We start from the raw sequence: 23,321 nt of genomic DNA, 5'->3' as shown, positions 1-23,321 counted from the left end.
ATGTCCAGTTTCCCTTTATCCAAGGGACTACTAACAAGATTGTTAGGATTCTTACCAAGCACGAGGTAGTTCCCACCTTTAGACCATTAAAAGCCATTCATGGTTCTTTAAGATCCGTCAAAGACCCTATGGATCCTAAAAATATGAATGGTGTTTATTTGATTCCATGTTCTTGTGGAACACCCTACATTGGAGAGACTCGACGTTTCATATTTCAAAGAATCCAAGACCACGCAGCAGACCTTAGACACTATATGACTCACTCCTACACTTCAATGGAACATGCTAAAATGAAGAAACAACATATATTTTTAAAGGATTCCAATGTCCTTACTAGGGTTGATCATTTCCATCACTGTAAATTAAGAGAACCCGAAATTGAGAAGAGAATTAATACTCTTAATAGGGATGATGGAATGAAGATAAATATTTCATGGGTCCCTTCCCTTTATTCCTAAGCCCCCTTTTATTTTTCTCCCCTCCTTTGTTTCGTTCTCCTGTTCTAGTTATGTTTTTCTACAAGTTTATTTTTCTGCATTCCCCTTATTTTTATATCTTTATTATTTTGATTTTAATTTGATTTTAGTTTATTTTTATTTTCATTTTAAATTTATTTTTTATTTATTTTTCTATATATATATATATATATATATATATATATATATATATATATATATATATATATATATATATATATATATATATATATATATATATCTATATATATATATATATATATATATATATAGATATATATATATATATATAGATATATATATATATATATATATATATATATGATTATAGTTGAAGCTTCTTAATATATTATATTAAAAGTTATGATTCAGTAATTAGTAAATTGCTTATTTTAATTATTTATTTGAATCCTATAAAGTTGCCATTTATTTTATAATATTTATCTTTATCACTGTTAAAAATTCTTTTGATGTGTTTATCTTACTCTCCGACTTTGTCCTCATGATGAACCTTCGTAGGGGTTCGAAACACATTTTTTCTTAAATCATGAATCACAGAAACCTCCAATCTGAAAAGATAATAGTTTTTTATATTATTAATTTTTAATAATATTAATATTTATTTTGAATATTTATATTAATTTTTAATATGATATAAGCTTATAGACCTATATCAAACACATTCATTAATGTGATTGGGTTACTTTTCTTATAATAGTTAATTTGTATTCTTATCGAATTAAAAAGTCTAAGCATTGTTTTGATCATCATCAAATTTTCTAGTCTCCAACCATAAGTGGAATGTCCATCTATAACATTAAACAAGATAAAAATTTTAACACAATTTCAATGATAACTATCCTACTAGGATTAATCTTTTAAATTTCATTTTTTTTTTGTTAAGCCTGGTAGCACCCTTCATTTTCTATTTATAAATGGAAAATTTACACCACATATATGAGCTAGTGGCCTCAACTTGCCCAATGGGAAACTAAGTCTGTTGGCCACCTATCCTCATTATAAGCAATTCAAAAACAGTAAAGTTTTAGTTTTTTAACGAAATTATGCATGTCTAAGTTTCATGACAAGACTCTATATGTCTATGTATCATAAGCATGCATAATGTAAAGTAAATTCTACCCGCATATAAACAAAAAGAAATCAGATTAACTAACTATTCCTACTACTCTTCTGATTTCGATTCCACCAGTGTCGGATCCTTCATATTTCCCCAGATATCTCAGTTAGTTTAATGATCCATGGGATGTGCCTTTGGATTCTATCCAGATGGATGTCCTACTTGTGGAGCTAGAATTGGATTCGCTGCAAATCCTATTTGTAGATGGGCATGTCTTGGAGGGGTAAAGCCATCCCCACAGATATTTGTTCCATGGCGTTCCCTAGCAGGATTTTCATAAGCCAATAGAGATAAACGGTCTACTAGAATTGGGTTATTCTTCCTATGGTATTATCAGGATCTGGGACTAAAGTCCTCCAGTTCTCAATCTCCTCCTCTATCTCGTTGTTTTGCTTAATTTCTTCCTCCTGTTCTTCCAATAGATTGCGGATTCCTACATCTGTTCCCTCTCGATATTCCGCAATGGATACACTAATGAGATGCTCAACAACCTTCCTACCTATTCATGGTTTTGAAGTGCTCAGATCTTTGGCCTTTGTAGGCTCCCTCCCACATCTACCGCGACCCCTTCCTCTTGCTAGACGAGTCATCTCCACTCTGTTCGAAATTTGTTCACAGGAAAGAGCTGTTAACCTCTAGCTTTGATTCTCATCGTCATCGTTAGCGTTCTCCTTAATCCTTATCCTAGACCAATTAATTTCGAAGCAGGTCTCAGGTTGGGTGATAACCTAGTCAAAAGATGAGGCTAGTCTCCTTATCCTGTCGGGCTTCTCTCTTCTCCCTTCCCGGCGTTGCTCATAGCTTGAATGGTTGGTGGTCCCCTATCTTGGCCATGCAAGAATCCTCATGCTCAAGTAATCCTTCCCATTTCCCTTTGCCCAATCATCCTTCACCAATCCTCTGCTCTTCTTATACACATTCATTTCCCCTAGGGTCCTAATAGGTTTCTCTACATGTCTCCTATTCCCCATTCTCCAAGTATTTCCAAGGTTATCCCCATTGCTCCTCCAAACAACCCTACTTATAATTGTGTATCCAGAGCCTCAATTATCAGATTGTAATCTACCCATCCCAAGTACAGAAGCTCTTTCGTTCCACCCCAATTAACATGCAAGATTAAAATGCAGCTCTTAGGAGGGGCTTCCCGGTCACTGGCTAGGTCAATAAATGGATGCCTTATAACCAAGACAACAGAGAACAACCATGCAATGCCTACGACACTTTACCTAGCAGGTCCCCCAATTCCCCTTCCCATTTTTCTCTTGATCCCTCCAACACCAAACAAACCATTTTTCCATTGCAAGAGGGTTGTAGGGTCAAGATACATACCCATTCTTGCTCCTTGGATGTTGTCGATGGTGCCAGCGCCTTCCTCCTCTAGTGCTCCAGCTCCAGACTCTGTAAACCACAATACAATTTCCACTCACCTGTCTTGCCTGAACTGTTGCGCCTCCCTCCTCATCCCTACCGTGCCTGCCACCTTTCCTAACACCCTTTCATGTACTCGTGCAAAGGGCCACCACACCCATCGCCTTGAGCATGTGGGGGTGGTGGTTGGTACCTTTCCTTTACTCTTCATAACTATCCTCCATCCCTACCATCCTCCGGCACACACCTCGACCGGGGTTTTTAAATTTCAAATTGAACTGAAACTAATTATCGCATTATAATTTTTTCATTAAAGATTTGTTTAATCTCATGTAAAGTGTGAAAATATCTACTTGCAAATGCTACAATTTACACTATTCATATAAAGTGTGAAAACATATGCAATCAAATCCTGCTATTATCTACCGTAAATTAGTAAAGATATCTAGTAAAGACATGTTTGTACTAACTGTAGGACCAGAAATTACATATAAATTTAATAAATTACTATTTAGATTATAAATTTACTATTATAAATAAAGTGAAAAATATACTTTTAAATTAATAAAATTATAATTTGAAAGTGTATGATTTTTAACCGAATTTAAATTAAAATTTCACTTATAATTTAGTGTAATCATATAAATTAAGTAGATAGAGAATATTTATTTTGAAGACATTGTCAAAATTAAAAAAATAAAATATATTTATATTGTAACTTTACTTTAAATTATAATGATGATTATTAATCATAAAAAGAATTAATATATGAGTTAAATATCTAAAAAACTACGTAACTTTACCATGGATATTCTTATCTTATAAATAGGATTTGCTACAATTCCATGAGCCAATAGCGTTGTTTAGTAATATCCCATACTTAAGAACCATAACTCATGATTATATGACATTTTTTTAAACAATCATTTTATTTAAAAGGAAAGAAAGTATAACTACTTTAACCTAAATCTCAACATTTGATTTGTGATTATTATTAAGAATATCATAAAATATTTTGGAGGTTAAATCCCTTTTACTATCTCCCTAATATTTACTCATAATTGAATTAAAACTATAAAAAAGTCCATTCCAAAATAAACATACCTATAAACATGATTAACATACTTAAAACAAACCTACCTCTAAATACGAGTTGTAGGGCACCATAGTCCCTACCTACCAGTTAAGTCAATGTTATGTTTTTAGATAAATTGAAAATAATATATAAAGTGGAAAAGTTATTTTCCTACTAAGGTATAAGGACTTGCAATAAATTTTTTGTGAGTAGTAACCACTACTAGGTTTGCACGTTTACACTTTTTCTCCTACATGTTAAAGTGTTGAGGAAAACATAATTAATAGTAGGCGGTAACTCTGGGTAGGTATATTTATTTTCATCTTGTTCTTATTAATTTTTCATGCAATTACATGCTTAAATTGCGATCGACAGTAACAAATGGTAAATAGGTTATTTACCTGAGTATGAGCTATTTTCAAGGATTTTAATTTTAGGTGGTTTTCCTATCAAGCTTAACAATGAAAAATTATTGCGTAAATATTTTAGAAGAATGGCAGTGGATATATCAATCAGGGATGACGTGGACATATAAGAAAGTAAATATAAATATGAGAAAGTGTAATATGATTAACCCTTGATATCAGAAAATGTCATCTCGGAATAACACCAACCATCTCCATGCCAAAATTAAATATAAGATGTGAACCATTGTCTACCCTATTATTTCCCATGATTGGATAAGAATTTTCTGAGATGGAAGTTAATGTCCTTGTGAGCATTAAAATATGAAAAAGTATATTTAGGGCAAGATGTTTCCCTTGCTCTCTTGTAACTTTTTCAAAATTTCCATACAGAAATGAATAATATTCATGGTTTTTACCAATTTATGTTTTATTTTTATTCGAGAATATTTTTTCAATCGTGCTTCCTTAACTGGATGGTTAGTGTCCTTAAATCCAATTTCCCCATTTATTTTATGAATATATATCTCTCAAGAATTAAATTCATGGCTGTGCATCTTGAGCTTTCATTCAAAATAAATGACTTTCATGTTCTAATATTATTCTCCTTCGTAGTTCTCTTTTTTTTTTTAAGTGTTTCAACTAGGGCCTTAAATTTGGTCTTGTATTATTATGTAAAAATCACATTGCATTAGGTTTGAATCAATGTTGAGACATGTGAAGTGTAATAACCTTGTATATGAAAAAACTCAATAGTCATTCTCATATGTATTCGACTCTGCCATGTGTAAATAGAAAGATTCAAATTTTAATCCAGACAATGTAAATATAAGAATGCAAACCCATTGCAATAATACATTAATAATAATTACTCGTCTAAAATCTCAAGTATCCATCTCATCAATTAATTGGGTATGGAATATATTGAGATGGAGAAAATTCTTGTAAATATCCATGGCATCAAAACATTGGTAACCTAATATTTAATAGTTGTGTTCAACATTTTTTTTAGAAAGTTGAGAATTTTATTTTTAAATCTATAACATGCGTCACAGATGTAACAGATGAAAAACTGTGGGTACCAATTCACTGGGACAACATGTCTCATTGCATAGGCATTATAGCTGAAGAAAATGAAAAGTATTTTCCTTCTAATAAAATTTAACTTCATATTGTCCATAGGATCATGTTATGATATATGTATATTGGTAACTAATTCTTTGAGATTGAAAATGTAACTAATTAGTTGTAATTAGTTGTAGATTTCGTTTTTCTACCGTCCAAACATAACTGTCTGGTACTGATATTATGGGTATATAAATGCTTTATTTCTCATCAATTAAGATGTACAAGTTTCATTGTGGTGTTTATATGGGCTTGTATAGTGTTATCAGAGCACGACTAAGTTATTTCTAAACTCCATGTGTTCATGTGAAGGTCATGGCATAAATGAGGCATAAAGGAGATACTAGGGCGAGGGTTTATGTGAATCTTTTGTGATTTGTTTAGTGTGAACATGCTGTTAAGGAGGTGACTGAGAGATAACCGAGTGTCGTATTGATTTCATTCTAGGTGGAAAAGGATGACGGGTGTTCATTATAAATGACAAAGAAGGGCATGTATTAAGTTGTATGGCTCAGGCGCAGTACTCCTGCAAACAGCTAGATAAAGCCAATTGCATGGATTCCAGTGGTGTAGGAATACTAATTTGCGTAATGTTTTATTCAATGATTTATTAATCTAAAATTTTAATGCTCATCTCCAGGTGGTGGTAAGTGCACAAGACAGATTATAGGTTCTGCTTGCTTATTTGCTCGGCTCGACAAAGAGAGTTTCCATGGAGTTCTCTTTCCGAGTCAAACTGGGATGTTGCCACTATTGAAATAGCACCATGGGGTTCCACCACTACCAATAGGGGTATGATACCCGCATATCTACGTGTAACGCGCCCCCTAAGAGAGTAGATTTGTAAGATATATCTTGAGTCTATTCAGTTGTAATCATGAACCGATCAATTGTAACCGGCCAAAGCACATTATGGAAGGTGGGACCTTGCTCTCATTTTGTTGAGAAAGCGAGAAATCGATGGCGGCCCGTTGGTATTTTATTGTGTGATGTGCACCCCTCCCTTGCAACATATGTTTTCTGTTGTCCGTGGTTTCACCCCTATCGGTAGATTTTGTCTGCAGCATCCTACCTCTTTTTAGTCATTTTTCAATTCTTTGCAACTAAAAAATGAAAATTGTTGGGCATCAACTTTTTTTTTAAATGTGGGTAACCACCATTTATCATTGATGAATCTTGAATCCACATTGAATATTGTGGTCTAAGGGTAATTTGTCTCTATAAACGAAGATTAAGACTTACCAGCTGAGTGCGTTGTCCAAATGCTACAAATTCTTGTAGTTGATGTTGGTGATAGTTTATGTTATATTAGATACAAAGAAGGTTGGTTGGGGTTCATCACTCAATGATTCTTGTAGTAGTTCGAAAAGTCCAATTCCGCATTTTCTTTTTTACGATTCTCCATTCAATCTCATTTTTTTAATGGAAACTTATAACCATAGTTTGAATGTGATTTACCGGGAAATGTAGCTTAGTATAATGAGTTTGAAAGCTATTTTTCATGGTAGCTTTTGATGAAAATGAAGGGTATATATTTTTTTTAAAAGAGAATGGTCAGCTTTTTGGTGATTTGAACTAAAGTTTAAAACTAAAGAAACAAGAATAGTGCAACAACCTAGACATTAAGTTTTTTAAAAAAGGGTGAAATAGTGAGATTTCAACCTAGATATATGCTGAGTCATTTTTGAAGCCCACCATCAGAAAACAAGAAATTTTTTATTTAAATAAAAGGAGCATTGCACATATTTGAAAAGGAATTGATGAATATTTTTTTCTGCAAAAAAATTATGACTTCAATAGTCTCCATAGTCGGAGTTGTGCTTAACGAGAGAGAAAATTATCAAGAATGATTTAAAAATCTTAAAAGTGCCCTTGCTTTTAATCATTTGTGGGAATTTTTTCAAGGCAAGAAAGACAGAGACAAAAGCGAATTTGCACCAAAGCCACCTTATAATGAGAAGAAGCATGCAATTTGGTAGACAAAGGACATCAAGGAATATGCATTAATAATTGCATCAGTGACAAAATAGGTAACTCAATATATTGTTTCTTGTGATATTGTATTCAAAGCATTAAATAAATTAAAAGAATTGCATGACTCACACTCAGGACTCGAAATTATTAATTTTTTCTTGAAATTTTTCAATTTAGAGATGAGAGATATTTATCCATTGAGGAGTGCTTTTGATATAAAAGCCATTTTTCATGATATAAAATCCATTGGAATTGAAGTATATTTACAACTCACAAATTTGATAAAGGTCCTTCACCTTGTCTATTCACACTACTTGGAATCTCTCCAAGCTAGGGGGTAATTAAAATAAATTACATTTGATAAAATAGTGAACAAAATAGTTGAAAGAGAAAAGGCATTTAGGAAGAAAGAGATTACACTAAATTCTATCGTGGAAACATTTGCATTGCACAGAAATATCAGAAGTCTCATGGTGAAACTTATAGAGCTAATAAAAGTACCAGAGGCCATGGTAGGAGAAATTATAGAGCGGGGGGGAAACATAATCAGGGAGACAAATAACAAAATGATAGACATCAAAGGAATTTTGATGATAAATCGACTAAAAAATGTTTTAGATTTGGTAAAATTGGTCATACTATTGCTAACTGAAAAATCCCTTGGGAGAAGGTAAATAAAAGGAGAGAATGGTTGAATGAAAAGAAAGATTGACCACCATGAGATAACATAAAAATCTTCAGAATCTGCACATTATGTTGTTCCTCACTGCAATTTTAATATTAATGATGTTTTTAACACTGCATTTTCTTCATGGCAAGATAGTTGGATTTTGGATTCAAGAGCCACTTTTCATATGACATTTAGGTGAGAATGTTTTGGAACTTTCAGTGATAATATTGATGGCATTGTTTAATTTCCTGACAAGTATCAAACTAAACCATATGGAATTGGGTATATTCGTTTGAAGATACCAAATCTTGCAGATCGTGTTCTACAGGATGTACTTTATATTTCACAGTTTCAACAAAATTTGATGTCCCTTATCCATATTCTGCAGCAGGGGCATTCTATTAGTATATTTGATGGCATCATTGAGATATGAAGAGTATATGATCATGCATTTATTATGACCAATGTCGAAGAAGGTACAATTTTAAAATTGAATGGTACTTCATCTACTATTTCTCTTGAGAGTTCTGCTCTTTTGGCACAACAAAGTGATATCTTCTCTCTGAGCTTGTTGTGGCATGCTCAGTTTGGTCACATCAATTATGGCAGCATCATAATGATCAAAAATAAATATATTAAAGGTCTTCATATAGTCCCTAGAAATATTACACCTTATGATGCTTGTATTCTAGGAAAGCAATGTAAGCAGCCTTTTCATAGTTCTTCTTCTAGAGCTTCAAGAAAATTCAGTCTCATACACTCAGACTTATGTGTATCTATGCCTTTTTCCACTGCAAATGGTAATAAATATATCCTGAAATTTATTAATGATTATTTGAGAATGTGTTGGGTGTACTTGTTAAAAGATAAGTCACAAGTGTTTCAAGTTTTTAAAACTTTCCATTTGTTGATTCAAAATGAAACTCAACTAAACATTGGGATTCTCAGAACTGGTAATGGTGGTGAATATAATTCTAATGATTCTGAACCGTATTTGAAGTATAATGGAATCAAACATTAGATCTAACATACCTTATAATCCACAATAGAATGACATTGCAGAATCTATGAATCGAACTTTTCTAAATACGATTAGATCTATGATGTTTTTAAAGAATGAGAAGTTGATGTTTTGGGGAGAAGCAATTATATATGTAACTTATTTTAGAAATCGTTGTCCTTATTTTGTTACCAAAAATAAAAATCCTTATAAAATTTGGTATAATAGACTCCCAAATGTTCATCATTTCAAAGTTTTTTTAAATCTAAATCTTATGCTTTAATTTGTAAGCAACAATGAAATAAATTAGGTATAAGAAGTCAAAAATGTATATTTTTGGGTTATTCTAATACTTCCAAAGCATACAGGTTGTATGATGAAGAAAAAAAGAAGTACATTCTTTCCATAGATGTTATTATTCTTGAATCAGATAAAGATAATTCCACTATTGATAGGAAACTAACTCATTTGAAGATATTTGCATCCAAAAAGTTTTATTTTGAATCTCATAATGATGTTCCATAGACTGAGGATAGGTTCCTATTCTAGATCATTCTCTGGTTTTCCCATCATTGACTCATGGGAATGATGAGTATGTTATTACTGAAGAAAATTTGCAAGATAATGTTGTTTCTACAGGGTCAGAAAGTGTTCCTCAAGAAGTTGTACCTTAGAATGAGCAACCATCTCAACCACTTTAGCAACCTTTATGAATATCCACACATGTTTAAAAATCTTCAAGGAAGTATGATCTTGAAACAGGAAGTTCTTCTAAAGGTGATTCAACATTTCTCATGACTATGAAATTAATCATTCTACAATTAGTGAACCCACTTGTTTTGAAGAGATTGTTGATTGTGATGAATGGAAGGATGCAATGAAAAAGGAGTATGATGCACTTATTAAGAATGGAACTTGGAATTTAGTGGATCCTCCTGTAGGTATCAAACCTATTGTTTGTAAATGGTTGTATAAGATAAAATACAATGAAGATGGTTTGCTTGATAAATACAAGGAAAGGATTACAGCAAAAAGTTATTCTCAAAAGGAAGGTGTTGACTACACAAAGACATTTTCTCATACAACAAAATGGGGCACAATTGGAACTGTGTTTTCTCTTGCAACATAGAATAGGTAGTAGATACACCATATGGATGTTAAAATAACCTTTTTAAATGGAAATTTGAAGGAAGATGTTTATATGTTTTAGTCAGAAAGTTTCATTGTCAAAGCAAAAGAGCAAAAGGTATGTATGTTGGTGAAGGCTTTGTATTGATTGAAACAAGAATATCGTGCAAGGTATACAAAATTAACTTAACAACTTCTCAAGTTGAATTATAAGTTATTTTATCTAGATGATGCAACTATTTTTGTTAAGAAGATTGGAAATTTAGTTGTATATCTAGTTGTGTATGTAGATGATTTGATGATAAAATGAAACAATGATGACTATATAGCATCTTTTAAAAGAGAATTATTGAAATTTTTTGACATGACAGATTTTGGTTTATTGCATTATTATTTAGGAATTGAAGTTTATCACAAATCCAAATATATTTTAATTTCTCAGAAGAAGTATACTAGAAAGCTATTTGAGAAAGTTTTGATATAGTATTGGAATCTTGTTGTTACTCCCATGGAGAAAAAATTGAATCTTACTTCCACTAAAGGAAGTATGTTTGAAGATCAAACAAAATAAATGCAACTTGTTAGAAGTTTGACTTTTCTAACTACAACTCGATGTAACATATCTTTTGTTGTAGTGATACTTTCTACGTTCAAGTATTAGCCATGTGAAGGTCATTGGAATGAAGCAAAGCGAGTGCTCAAGTATTTGAAATATTCTCAAATATTTGGATTCAAATATTCCAAAGTTGAAGATTTCCATCTCACCATTTATTCATATTCTGATTTTGATGGAGATAAGGAGAATGGGGTCTCTACTTCTAGTTATTTAATGAGTCTTAGATCAAAAACCATCATTGGAGATCAAGAATGTAATTTGTTCCTATTTATTTTATGACCGAAGTTGAATATGTTATAGCAACTGAAGCCACATAAGAAATCATTTCGCTTCTCAAAATACTTGAAAACTTGAAGGAGAAACAAAAGGCTTCAACTCCACTACTTATTGACAACTCTTTTGTAATTCAAGCGGCCAAGGCTCCCAAGTTTCTTGATCAAAGAAACCATATTAGCACCAAAATATCGCTTGATTCGACATTACATAGAGGCCAAAGTTATTCATATGGCACATTTTCCTACTTCAAAGCAAATCGCAGACATATTTACAAAGGCACTAGGATGTGAAAAGTTTGAAAAGTTCAGAAATTTATTTGGCATTTCACATGTCTCTTTGGATTAAGGGGAGAATGTTAACTAATCCTTCGGGATTGAAAATGTAAATAATTAGTTGTAATTAGTTTTAGATTTCGTTTTTCTACTATCCAAACATAACTGTCTAGTACCAACATTATGGATGTATAAATACTTGATATCTCATCAACAACAGTCCACAAGTTTCATTATGGAGTTTTATATGGTCTTATACATATATAAGATAATATCAAACCCTGAATTTTTTTATCTTCTACCAGGCTAGCTAAAACATATATTCAAAAACCTAAATGACTATTGAAAATTTTCTGTAGGGCATGATACATGTACATGATCTACAATTTTTGTAATTTTATGGATCTCTTGAAGTCACAAACACCATAAGACTACAATTCAGAAAGTACCTAAATGCTCATAGAAACAAAAAATGTGATAAATGTTGCTTGTTACTGAAAATATCAAATGGATTGCAGAACTAAAAAACCATAAACCCTATATGAAAGGGTAGAAAATATGAAAACTTGCATTAATAAATTAAAATAACACAAGAGACACTATTAAAAACTTTGCAAATATATTTCACAATGAATGAAAGAACCCAAGATGTGAACACAAGATGTTTATAAAACTTTTTCAGAAGAAAACTCAAAAACCCCTACTGGTAATACTCAAATCAATACTTACTACCAATGAAGAATCCGATATTTTGCACTGATAATGGCATTAAATTTTGTTGGAAATAGAAGGACAAAACCCAAATCAAAATCTACATCCAAATGGTTAGGGAAATTGTTTAGATTCGAAAATGGTAAGGTAAGGGTTATTGGATGTTATTGCCTCAGCTAACCATATCGTATACATGCTGAATTTATTTGTCTCGAGGAAGATTCTTTAGTTTACCATGTTGTCTTAAACATATAAACAAAATATTATTAATTTTTATATCTTTAAAAACATTATATAAAATTAAAAAAATGTTTATTTTAAAAACCTTCATCCTTGGATTCCCTACTAAGGGATAAGATCTTGCATAATTTTTTGTTGGGTAGTAACCACTACTAATTTTTCACATTTACACTTTTACTCCTACATGTTAAAGAATTGAAGAAAAAATAAATAAGGGTAGGCAGTAACTCTCGCCAAGCATTTATTTCCATCTTGTCCATATTCATTTTTTATTCAAATATTTTCTTAAATTATAGTGGGAAATCACTGATGGTAAATACATGTGGGAAATAATTGATGGTAAGTAGGTTATTTAATTGAGGATGACCTATTTTAAGGGATTTTAATTTTAGATGGATTTCCTATGAATATTAACAACGAAAAATCATTCAAAAATATTTAAAAATCATGGCATAAATATTGCAGCTACATCCAAAAATTAAGAAAAAAAAAATATGAAGCGGCTATCCACATTGCAATTGCCAACTTCCTCATTTATACGAAACAAGCTCAATGTTTTGGACTTTCCAACGAAACAACTCAGGGCATACATACAAACAAAAAATGACTCAATTTTAACATAAGTTTACTTTCTTGAAATTGTTTGTATGAATTTATATATTTTTATGTTTCAATAGTGCCTATTTGTTCCTTCTCACTTGTATTAATTAATTTATTATATATTTAAGACCTAAAGAAAATTTTAAAATAATCTTATTATCATTATGATATAAATAATTAAAATTAGTTTTTGATTTTTTTAATTGATTTTTTCATTAATTAAAGTCATCTTGTTTTGAAGTAAATCCCCTCATGTAATTTATTTTATTTTAACTATTTGTCATAATTATAAATTAATTAATATCTAAATTCCTACAAATTACATTTTGGTTTCCTCAGACATTCTGATATGCACTAACAAATTTTGACATTAAGTTCTCATGACTATTGAGGATGGATGTACATCATGAAAATTAATATGTTTCACCTATGACATCACAAACACCCCACCATGCTCAACACCACTAACTCATAGCCTCACCTCACCCTTATCTTTTCACATAAGCATTAAGCTTGTTTAATGAGGTAAATAAGATGAATAATCTAATAAACATATATGGCATTTTTATGTTTGTATCGCTTTCTAGTACCCATCTCTATTCCTAGTGATCTATAGGTAGTAGTTTGTAATGTACAAATGGAAAACAAGTATAACCTAAACCTGTTGTGGCTAATGCTAATGCAAGAGCAAGAAGTTTTAAAAGAAGCAAATGCTAAAGAAGAAAACAACTAAATATGAAGTGAAAAGAGGAGAAGAGAAGGATGCATCCAAAAGGAAAGTGGAGGAGGAAGAATCATGAAGGAAAGAAGGAAAAGAGGAAGCCAAAAGAAAAGTAGATGAGGAGGCAGCCAAAAGGAAATATGAAGAAGTGAAACAACGGTGAGTAGCAAAATGAATGTAAAAGCTAGAGGCTATGAGGAAGATAAAGTAAGAGGAAGAAAAGCGAAAACAAGAGGATGAAATGAAGAAAATGAAAGAAGAATAAAATGCTAAGAAACTTGAAGAAAAAAGGATCACCAAAGAGCTAGCAAAAAAGGAGGCATAAGAATCCAGAATGAATGAGCTAGAACAAGAGGAAATAGAAGTCATACTGCCTAATCTAGTTTTCTCTCCTCCCACATCTATTATTGGTGTGTATTTACCACTTGGAGAAATGTGAGTCACATTTGAAGAAAACTAATGGGTATTGTACCTCTCAAGTTTTATATTTTATGAGTTCAAAAACATAATATCTCAAGAAAGGAGGAAATTCCTAGCAAGACAACTAAGCAAGCGAATTTCAATAAGTATGGAGAGGTTTATAGTGATGGAAAACATAGTAAATCCGATAGCAATAGCTTCCAAAAGATCCACATTATTTGATTTTAATGAGAATAATGTTGAAAATTTGATACATGAAGTAAAAGAGTTGAAATAGAGCTTGGTCACTGCACAACAAAAGAATGATAAATTTAGTGGAGAGATCAACACATTGTTACCCATAGGTTCCCCCAAAGGAAACTTTGAAGGAACTATTTTGAAGTAGATAGGAATGGTGGAAAAAGACATGAAACAAGTTTATACAAAAATGATCATCCTTTAAAACGTAACAGTTTCACTAGAAGGGATCTAAAGAGAACTCAAAATAAAATGGGCATTGGTGGAAAAATACTTAATACTAGTAGATCACATACATGGATGGAGTACTAGATACCCTAATGCACCAGTTTATTTAGTAAGAAAATATATAATGGGAAGATATGTGGCTAGAATATTGAACTTATATTAGCCTCTTCACAATGCATTAGAGTCCCTGGTCAAATACTTCGGGATAGCCTCCATTGGTGCACTAGGGGTAATAAGACCTAAACAAGAAAATCAATAAGAAAATATAAAAAAGATAAAGTAAATGAAACAAGATGTTACACGTGAGGATTTAGAACCCACAAAAGAAGTATTTTGCAATCATATTGTGGAGATGACAGAAATCCATATTGTTCTCTACATACTTTTTAATCTGAATACAAACTAATGAGAAGACTATACTGCTAGATAGTCCCAAATGTAAAATTAGATCGAAAAGGATACTATCAACAAAGGTCCAATATTTTTCCTCTGAGTACAAATCATGACACACACATACATAGCACAAGAACTAAAAGTCAAGGTTCCTCATTTGACCATCATGAAATTGGTACCATGAGATAGTCTTGTATTTATTTTAATTTTCATGTAATTCATAGATGAAGTAATAAGGTAATTATAAATGAAATAGAAAATGCAAACTCACATAGGAGATGAAAAGTTATGAGGGCATATGAAATGTCATGGGCAGTGAAGAGTCACCCCATTTTGTATAAATGTACCCTCATGGGTAGTTAGAAGGGACTTTAGTTTTTGGAGTCTTCGAGCACTCTATATAAGAAATCTAGTACATTATTTTGATGGATTGGGTGATAGGTTGTTATTTCCACTATTATGTCTCAAGAATTCTTGGTGTAATGGTGCATTGAACATTTCAACTAATTTTGAAAAGCCTTTTGAGCCACGGCAAGGAATTTCATTAATCTATTGTTGAGCATCGTAAGAGTTATATTGTCGCAATTGAATAGTATGTGATTGTTATTCGTGTATTTAAAAATAATGAACTATTTCATTGATTTGAAACTCAAATATTTGATGAGACTTATTCTTGATGTATGCTTTCATGACCGTTTTTAGTTGAGAACTAATTCACAATTGATGATGTATATTTTCCTTTTATTCATGTATCTTAATTTAAGTTTGATTACAATGTTTCTTTAATATTTTTGTCCTTTTTCTTTAAGCACTAATATATTCTTTATACCTTGCTCTTAAAGTATTACATAAAACTATTCTAACTTATCTCATGTTAGAATTTTATCGAGTTTCTTTACCCTTGCTTATCTCATCCAAAACCATTTTTAAACAAACATGGTGGAAATCATGCCCACATACTATATGGGACTCCTATCTCAAATAATGCAAGGACTAATTGGTATTTTGCATCAGGAAGATCCCCTTTAACATTTGCAGTACATTTTGGCTCATTATCAAAAATTTATAATGAAAAATCCAAAACCTAGTGTCTTTCTCTTGACATCACTAAAGAAATATGGATATGTTAGCTATTCAAATTTTGGATGGGATTATGGCAATGCATGACGTCATACATTGTATAAAAAACATCAGAATGTGTTCATGGCTTAACTGGTCTTACCTCTTTATGATTTTTTCAGCATTTGGTTATTCTAGTAAAAGGATCACTTGGATCAAGACACTAATCTCATTAGCTTTCTTCTCTATTCTCTTAAATGGATTGCTTACTAGAACCTTCTTCCCTTCATGTAGTATTCAAAAGGATAATGTGTCGGCATTTTTATTTAATCTAACTATTGAAGGTTTGGGTTGAACCATTGAAACTATAATGTCAAGATATAAAGTTAAGGAAATCAAATTGTTTGGAGATGATATCCCCATCTTGCACCAACAATATTTCAATGAAATCATTTTCATGGGGCCCAAATAGCTTAGGAATCTCAAAAATTTTATAAAGTTCTAAACGACATCTAAACCACCTTAGGTATTGATATAAATAAATCTACATCTCATATTTTTATTTTTAACACCCCTTTAATAGTTTAGATGCATATATAAATATTGTTGGGATTTCAAAGATGCAAATTCGTTGCTAAATATCTCAGAGCCCCTATGGTGGGTAGCTCTTTACAATCCAAACTTTCATTAAAACTATTAAGTAAACTTTAATAAAAAAATCACCAGTTGGACTATCCACTCTTTAGATATAGTGGGAAGACATGTTTTTCTAAAATTCGTTCTTCTATCCCCTCCTTTTTATTTTCTCCTCGCTATGATGGCTCTGAAATCCATTTCCAATTCTATAAGAAACATTTAATCATGTTTTTCTCGGGGAGGAATAAAAAAAGAAAGAAAACAGGCTTTAGTAGCATGGGATCAACATTTCCAGCCTAAATTTAGAGGGGGACTTGTCTTAAGGGACCCAAGTATTTTGAGCATCGTCCTGGGGGAGAAATTACGGTGGAGATGGATTCAAGGGAGATCGTCCTTATGAAAACTAACATGTAATAGAAAATATAATGATAACTTTCCTTCTAATCAACTTATCAAAATTTCCCTAATTCAATGTGGTTCATCCGTATGAAATATCATTGAAACAAGTTTTCTTATTAAGCAATAGTTTTATTGGAAATTTGAGATGGTCAATCACATCTTTTTTTGGAGGATTCTCGGTATAACCTCGAAAAATTTGATAAGCTAGAATAGCTTGAGTTAAAAATTAACACAAAATTTTATCACAAGCACATAGTCATGAACTAATTGGCCATTGAAAACTCTCAAAACTAATGGAGGAATTGGATCTTCTAAGAGGCTTGGTTCCTGAGCTCGGAAGGCGGGGGTATGTCTACCCTCTTGGAAAGATCTCCAATATCCAAATATCTCAAATCCCAGATAAGATTCAATGGAGATATAAATCTAGTATCAATTTATTCATAAAGGAAGCATATAATTTAGAAGATGGATTCCTTGAACTCCCCAAAGAATATATTTGGCATTCTATTTGGGGAAAAGAATACCTTGACAAAAACATTCTTCTGCTTATGGCTTCTTGTCTAGTGGAATTCTTAGGTTTGCGACCAATTCCCCAAAATAGGCTTCATGGGAGCTTCTTTATATAATGTATCTTAATCGGCCTTGGAGGACTTGCAACATCTATTCAACAATTCCCCATATGTTGTTACCATTTGGAAATCCTATAATATCTCACACATCACTCAAATCATAATGCAAGAAACATTCCTCACACCATAGAGCATTAGTGAAAACAAGTCTGTCACAATCCCTTCCTCAAACAAATTTAGACTCTTCTCCCTGGATTTATTCTATGAGATCCTTAGAAAAAGGGAATTAGAAGAATTTTTCAAAATAGGTATCTCAATCAAAATCTCATCTACACCCAAATCAGGGATACAATTTACGAAACGACCACCTCCCAACATTGGTCAGAATAAGATTGAAAATTCAAGGACATGTAAGAAACAATCCTCAAGGAATGGATATTGAGTACTAAACCCTTTCCCTTCTTGTCCAAACCTCACCCATTCCCCTTAACCCCCATTTTCCCTTCATCTCAATTCTCTTGACACCTCCCCCTTCAAGATTTGTCAAGTTAAATTTTGATGGGGTAAAGTTAATCTATTGATTGCTAGCTATGGAAAACTCTATCAAGGTAATCAAGAGAAGTTGTAATGTCCATTAATAATAAATAATAAATAACAATAATAATAAAAATAATAAATAATAAATAACAATACTAAAGCTTTAAATAAAAATAAACAGAAAAATAGTAAAAATCAGTGAAGCTATCAAAAAGTAAAAACAAAAGAAATAAAACAAGAAAGCAGTAAGGTTGCATGTTGACACATGGAGTGTGTGCATGTGGTTCCCCTTCTAATGTTTGCTCTATTTAATAGATGGTGAGGAAGATGAGAGGCATTCCATCATTCCATGATAACATCATCCATTCTCTTGGGAGAATAGTGTTGTAAGAGAAAGGATTCCCTGGCAGTAGTATGTTGATTGAGGGCTCGGGGGTGGCCAGTTGTAGCAAGATTTTGTGCAATTGAGCCTACAGTTGGGTGGAGATTCGCCCCTAAGACTTTTTTGTAGTTAGCAGAATTCAACTACCATTCAACCCGGAAATCACAAGTGAGAAACATCATCACCACAGGTAAGTTGTCCCTACTCGTATTTTTGAAATTTGATGTTAATTAGTTGATAAATTGCATGTTGATTATAAATCGCATGATTAATCTAATTAATTACATGTTTTTATTTCGAGGCTGTTACATATGGTATTAGAGCCTAGGTTCAACTCTTAGGGCCTATAGACATTTTAATGTAGAAAAATTCGATCTAAATGATTTAATGAAAAAAAAAAAATTACAGTCACATCCTAATGATTCTATCCTAATGGTTTTTATCGCTAGGCTACGACAAAGAAAACTTTCGAGTGTGGTGCTTCTCACCAGTATTTCAATATCAATATGCATCTTATTTTGCTGAGTATGTATGTCCATTTTGTACATCTTGTCAATATTTTGATTGAATTTTTTTCCAATGTGCTGAATGAATATATGTTTGACTGAAAGACCTCCAGAGAAGCATGACTTGTTTGAGCCAGCCTTGGATATGTTGTTACCTGATACACTTAATGCCCCAAGCATGGTTGATAATACACTGTGAATCCCAATATATGTGGATGGCCAGAATGCAAAAAAAAAAAAAATACAAACCGAAAGAGCCCCACTCATTTGGTAGTGGGCAAGGCAGTGCTAGTTTTATGACCAGTGTTTTTCCCTCATTTAAAGCGTATTCTAAAGATCTTATAAATTAGCCTAGAAAATTATGGAAAATAATTGAAATTTAGATGAGGTTATAATAAAATCCAGTAATTTTTTTTGAAAATATAGCTGGGAAAATAATTGAAATTTAGACGAGGTTATAATAAAAGCCAGTAATTTTTTTGAAAATATAACTATTAAACTTCAAAATTTCTGTTGTCGAATCATTAATTTGTTTTTTTCTTCATCAGATTATGAGAAGAAATCTACCATCGTAACACATTTGTGGGTTCGCCTTAATTTAACCCCAAAGCCACAACATGTGTGTAATTATCAAGACCGTTAGAAACGCGCATGGAATCTTATATTGAATTTCAATTTGTTCTAACTGTCACGTCAGAATTCGATGATGATTATTTGGTTTTTAATGTTTACCATTTTAAGCATTATGTAAATTCAGAAATGTTAACTTTGTTTTATTTCTTAACATACGAGTGATTAGATGAAAGAAGTCTATTTTGGTGCGATTTATTACACATTTTCAGTTTAATTTAATATTTTTTTAAGTATAAGGTTTTGGGAAATTTTATTGAAAATGAAACATATGAAATAAATTAAATATAATTAAGATTTTTAAATAAAAAAATTAATTAATAAACAAAGAACTTTGTCATTAATATCTAAACTATTTGTTTTGAGCTGTTTTCTACAAACAACATCCGCCGAGATTGAAATATATATGCTTATCGGCTAATTATTATTCCCAGTTTTAAAAACAGAAATACATTATGCGGAACGTGAAATTCTAGTAAACGTCGAATTCCAGGGTTTCAAATTATGGATGTTGGATCATGTTGATATCGGATAAATGGAAAATTGGTTTAAGTTATAATTATTCTTCAAATTTGATGAAGGGAAAAGTATTACGTGGCAATTTTGATCATAGAATTTTGTTCAGTTTTGATTTTTCCTTCGAAAAGAATCCAAATGACTAAATAAAAAATAAAAAATTCTCTTTCATTCTATATTTACTGTACGTTTATATTTCAACTTCCTTGTTGATTTCGATTTCGATTTTCTTTTCAATGTATTTGGCAACCAAGAAAGTCTCACCAAACATAAATATCTATATCTAAGTGATTGGACAACAAGGAAAAAACACATTTTTTTTTGGCAATATTTAAAAAAAAAAAAAAAAAAACTAGTAAAGCTGGAAACATCTTTATAGTTATTTTATCTCATAATGTAATTGATTTTTATCTCATATATTTTGTAATTAAAGGAGGATTTTTGCATTGTTTATAAAGTTCTCATTTCTCCCTCATAATAAGATGATGGTCCAGTGGGACCAATATAGCCCAGGGTCACCTACTTGGGAAGATGCATATGTTATTTTTAATGACTTTCCTTATTTACTTGATTAAAATGTGTGGTTCAAGGAAAACATTATTGATCTAAAATTGCAATTTTTATATTTAAAAGAATGGTTTTATATAATAATAAAAAATAGTTTTTATATTTAATTATTACTAATATTAAAGAAGGGGCAACTAAAATATACTTATTCATTTATTCATTCAATAATACACTTTGTTTGAATTTTCTTTTGTTTTAATCACAATATTGATTTTCTACCTAATGTATGTTTCTCTATTGAGTTAGGATGTTAATTGGATTCTTTTGATATAGCTAATAATGTTGTTAATACTAATAGTTTGGGTTCACATTTGACCTAGGGAAAAATCGCTAGACCTTGTTGATATTGGTTTAATATTATTGATAATATGGGAGCTTTTGACATTGTGTCAATTAGGAATTGAACTCATTGATTGATTTTGGATGTACAAAGTCTTTCATGTTGGTGATTATGCTTATAGTGTGATTCTCATATTAATGATGTTTCAGGATATGATAAGGATGCACATATTTATTTAGTTGTTATGATAATGATGTTGTATGGTCATGAGGGATTTGATCTGCATAAATTTGCATAGGATTTGTGATGTTATGATATGAGGTACGTTGACACATGGTTCATTTATTATGTGATGATATGTCTTTGATGTTGATATGTTGATGTTATAATTTAAGAGGGTACTTCATGTGGTAATCGCATGTTGATTTTATGATATGCAAGAATATGCAGTACTTTACTATTCAAAATGTGATGATTAATAATGAAATTTTGTTATCACGATGAAATGCAAGAGTTGGTATGTGGATTATTTTCTATGATACTATGGTTATTTCTAATGCATTGGATGTATGTTGAGATGTGGTGATGGACAGGAAATACACAAATCGGCCGAGAGGGCCAGTTTATTTGATGATCTTGTAGGAGCCCATACCTATGAGGGAGAATATGTAACACCATATGGGCTGGGAACAAACTCAATCAACACTACATATGCCAGTGGTTCCTTTGTCTTGTATAACTCTTGATGGATAACTCTAGAGGGGCTATGGGACCATCTTGAGGAGGACAAGTGCCTGATGTTGTAGGCTAGGTGCCTGTTATTGGATTAGGATGCCGAAGTTTGGTGGGGGTGTAAGGACTTCGATGGCTAGGGCTGTGCTCCTTAGTAGTTGTGGAGGGAGTGGGCCAGCCTTGTGAGATGCCCTGAGTCATTGAGTATCGTACCGGATGCCTGCCTTGGGGCAGATGAGGTCTGAGTTAGGCGCTATCCTTGGAGCCAACCTTGGACTAGGATATGGCTTGGGGAGGATTATGCCTGGTTTCGAAAGTGGGAAAAAGGTCAGAGATTCCTTGATATTTCCCGGGTGTTGTGAAACTTTCGATGCCTGCTGGTTATACTAGTTTAGCAGAGGGTGTCGGCGAACTTGAAGTAATAAATAACAAAATAAAATGTTAAATAATTCACCTTAACTTCGGGATGAAGTTCCTTAAAGTGGGGGAGTATGTAATGTCCCTTAATAATAAATAATAATAATAATAATAATAAATAAATAAATAATAATATAATATAATATTAAAATACAAGAAAATAAATAATAAACAATAAATAAAAAATAGTAATAGTAAATAAATAATAAAATAATAAATAACAATACTAAAGCTCTAAATAAATATAAATAAAAATAAACAGAAAAATAGTAAAAATCAGTAAAGCTATCAAAAAGTAAAAACAAAATAAATAAAACAAGAAAGCAGTAAAGTTGCATGTTGACACATGGAGTGTGTGCGTGTGGTTTGCCTTCCAATGTTTGCTCCATTTAATAGATGGTGAGGAAGATGAGAGGCATTCCATGATTTCATCATCCATTCTCTTGAGAGAATAGTGCTGTGAGACAGGATTCCCTGGTAGTAGTATGTTAATTGAGGGCTCGAGGGTGGCTAGTTGTAGCAAGATTTTATGCAATTGAGCCTACGATTGGGTGGAGAGTCGTCCCAAGACTTTGTCGTAGTTAGTAGAATTCAACTAACGTTCAACCCCGAAATCAGAAATGAGAAATATCATCGCCACAGTTAAGTTGTCTCTACTCATATTTTTGAAATTTGATGTTAATTAGTTGATAAATTGCGTGTTGATTATAAATCACATGATTAATCTAATTAATTATGTGTCTTTATTTTGGGGTTGTTATAGAAGATATTTTTTCTCTTCTCTATCTCCATGGGACAATCTACTAATAATGTTGGGGGACTCAAAGCCCTAGAATTCAACCTTCAAGTGACCCAGGCATAGCTTTTCCACAAAGTTATAATTGAAGGTGATTTTCAAATTGTCATAAATATGATAACCAAAATTTTGCATGCTTTCACACCAAGCAAAGTTTTAAGAGATTCGCATTACGAAAGAAATTTGGAGAGCATAGTTAAGCATCTCTTTATATTTCCCACAA

The sequence above is a fragment of the Pinus tabuliformis genome, chromosome 5_1, assembly GCF_031772625.1.
Source record: "Pinus tabuliformis cultivar Carrire ecotype Pingquan chromosome 5_1, CPIR1, whole genome shotgun sequence".
Classification (NCBI taxonomy): Eukaryota; Viridiplantae; Streptophyta; class Pinopsida; order Pinales; family Pinaceae; genus Pinus; species Pinus tabuliformis.
This window is presented reverse-complemented; position numbering follows the sequence as displayed.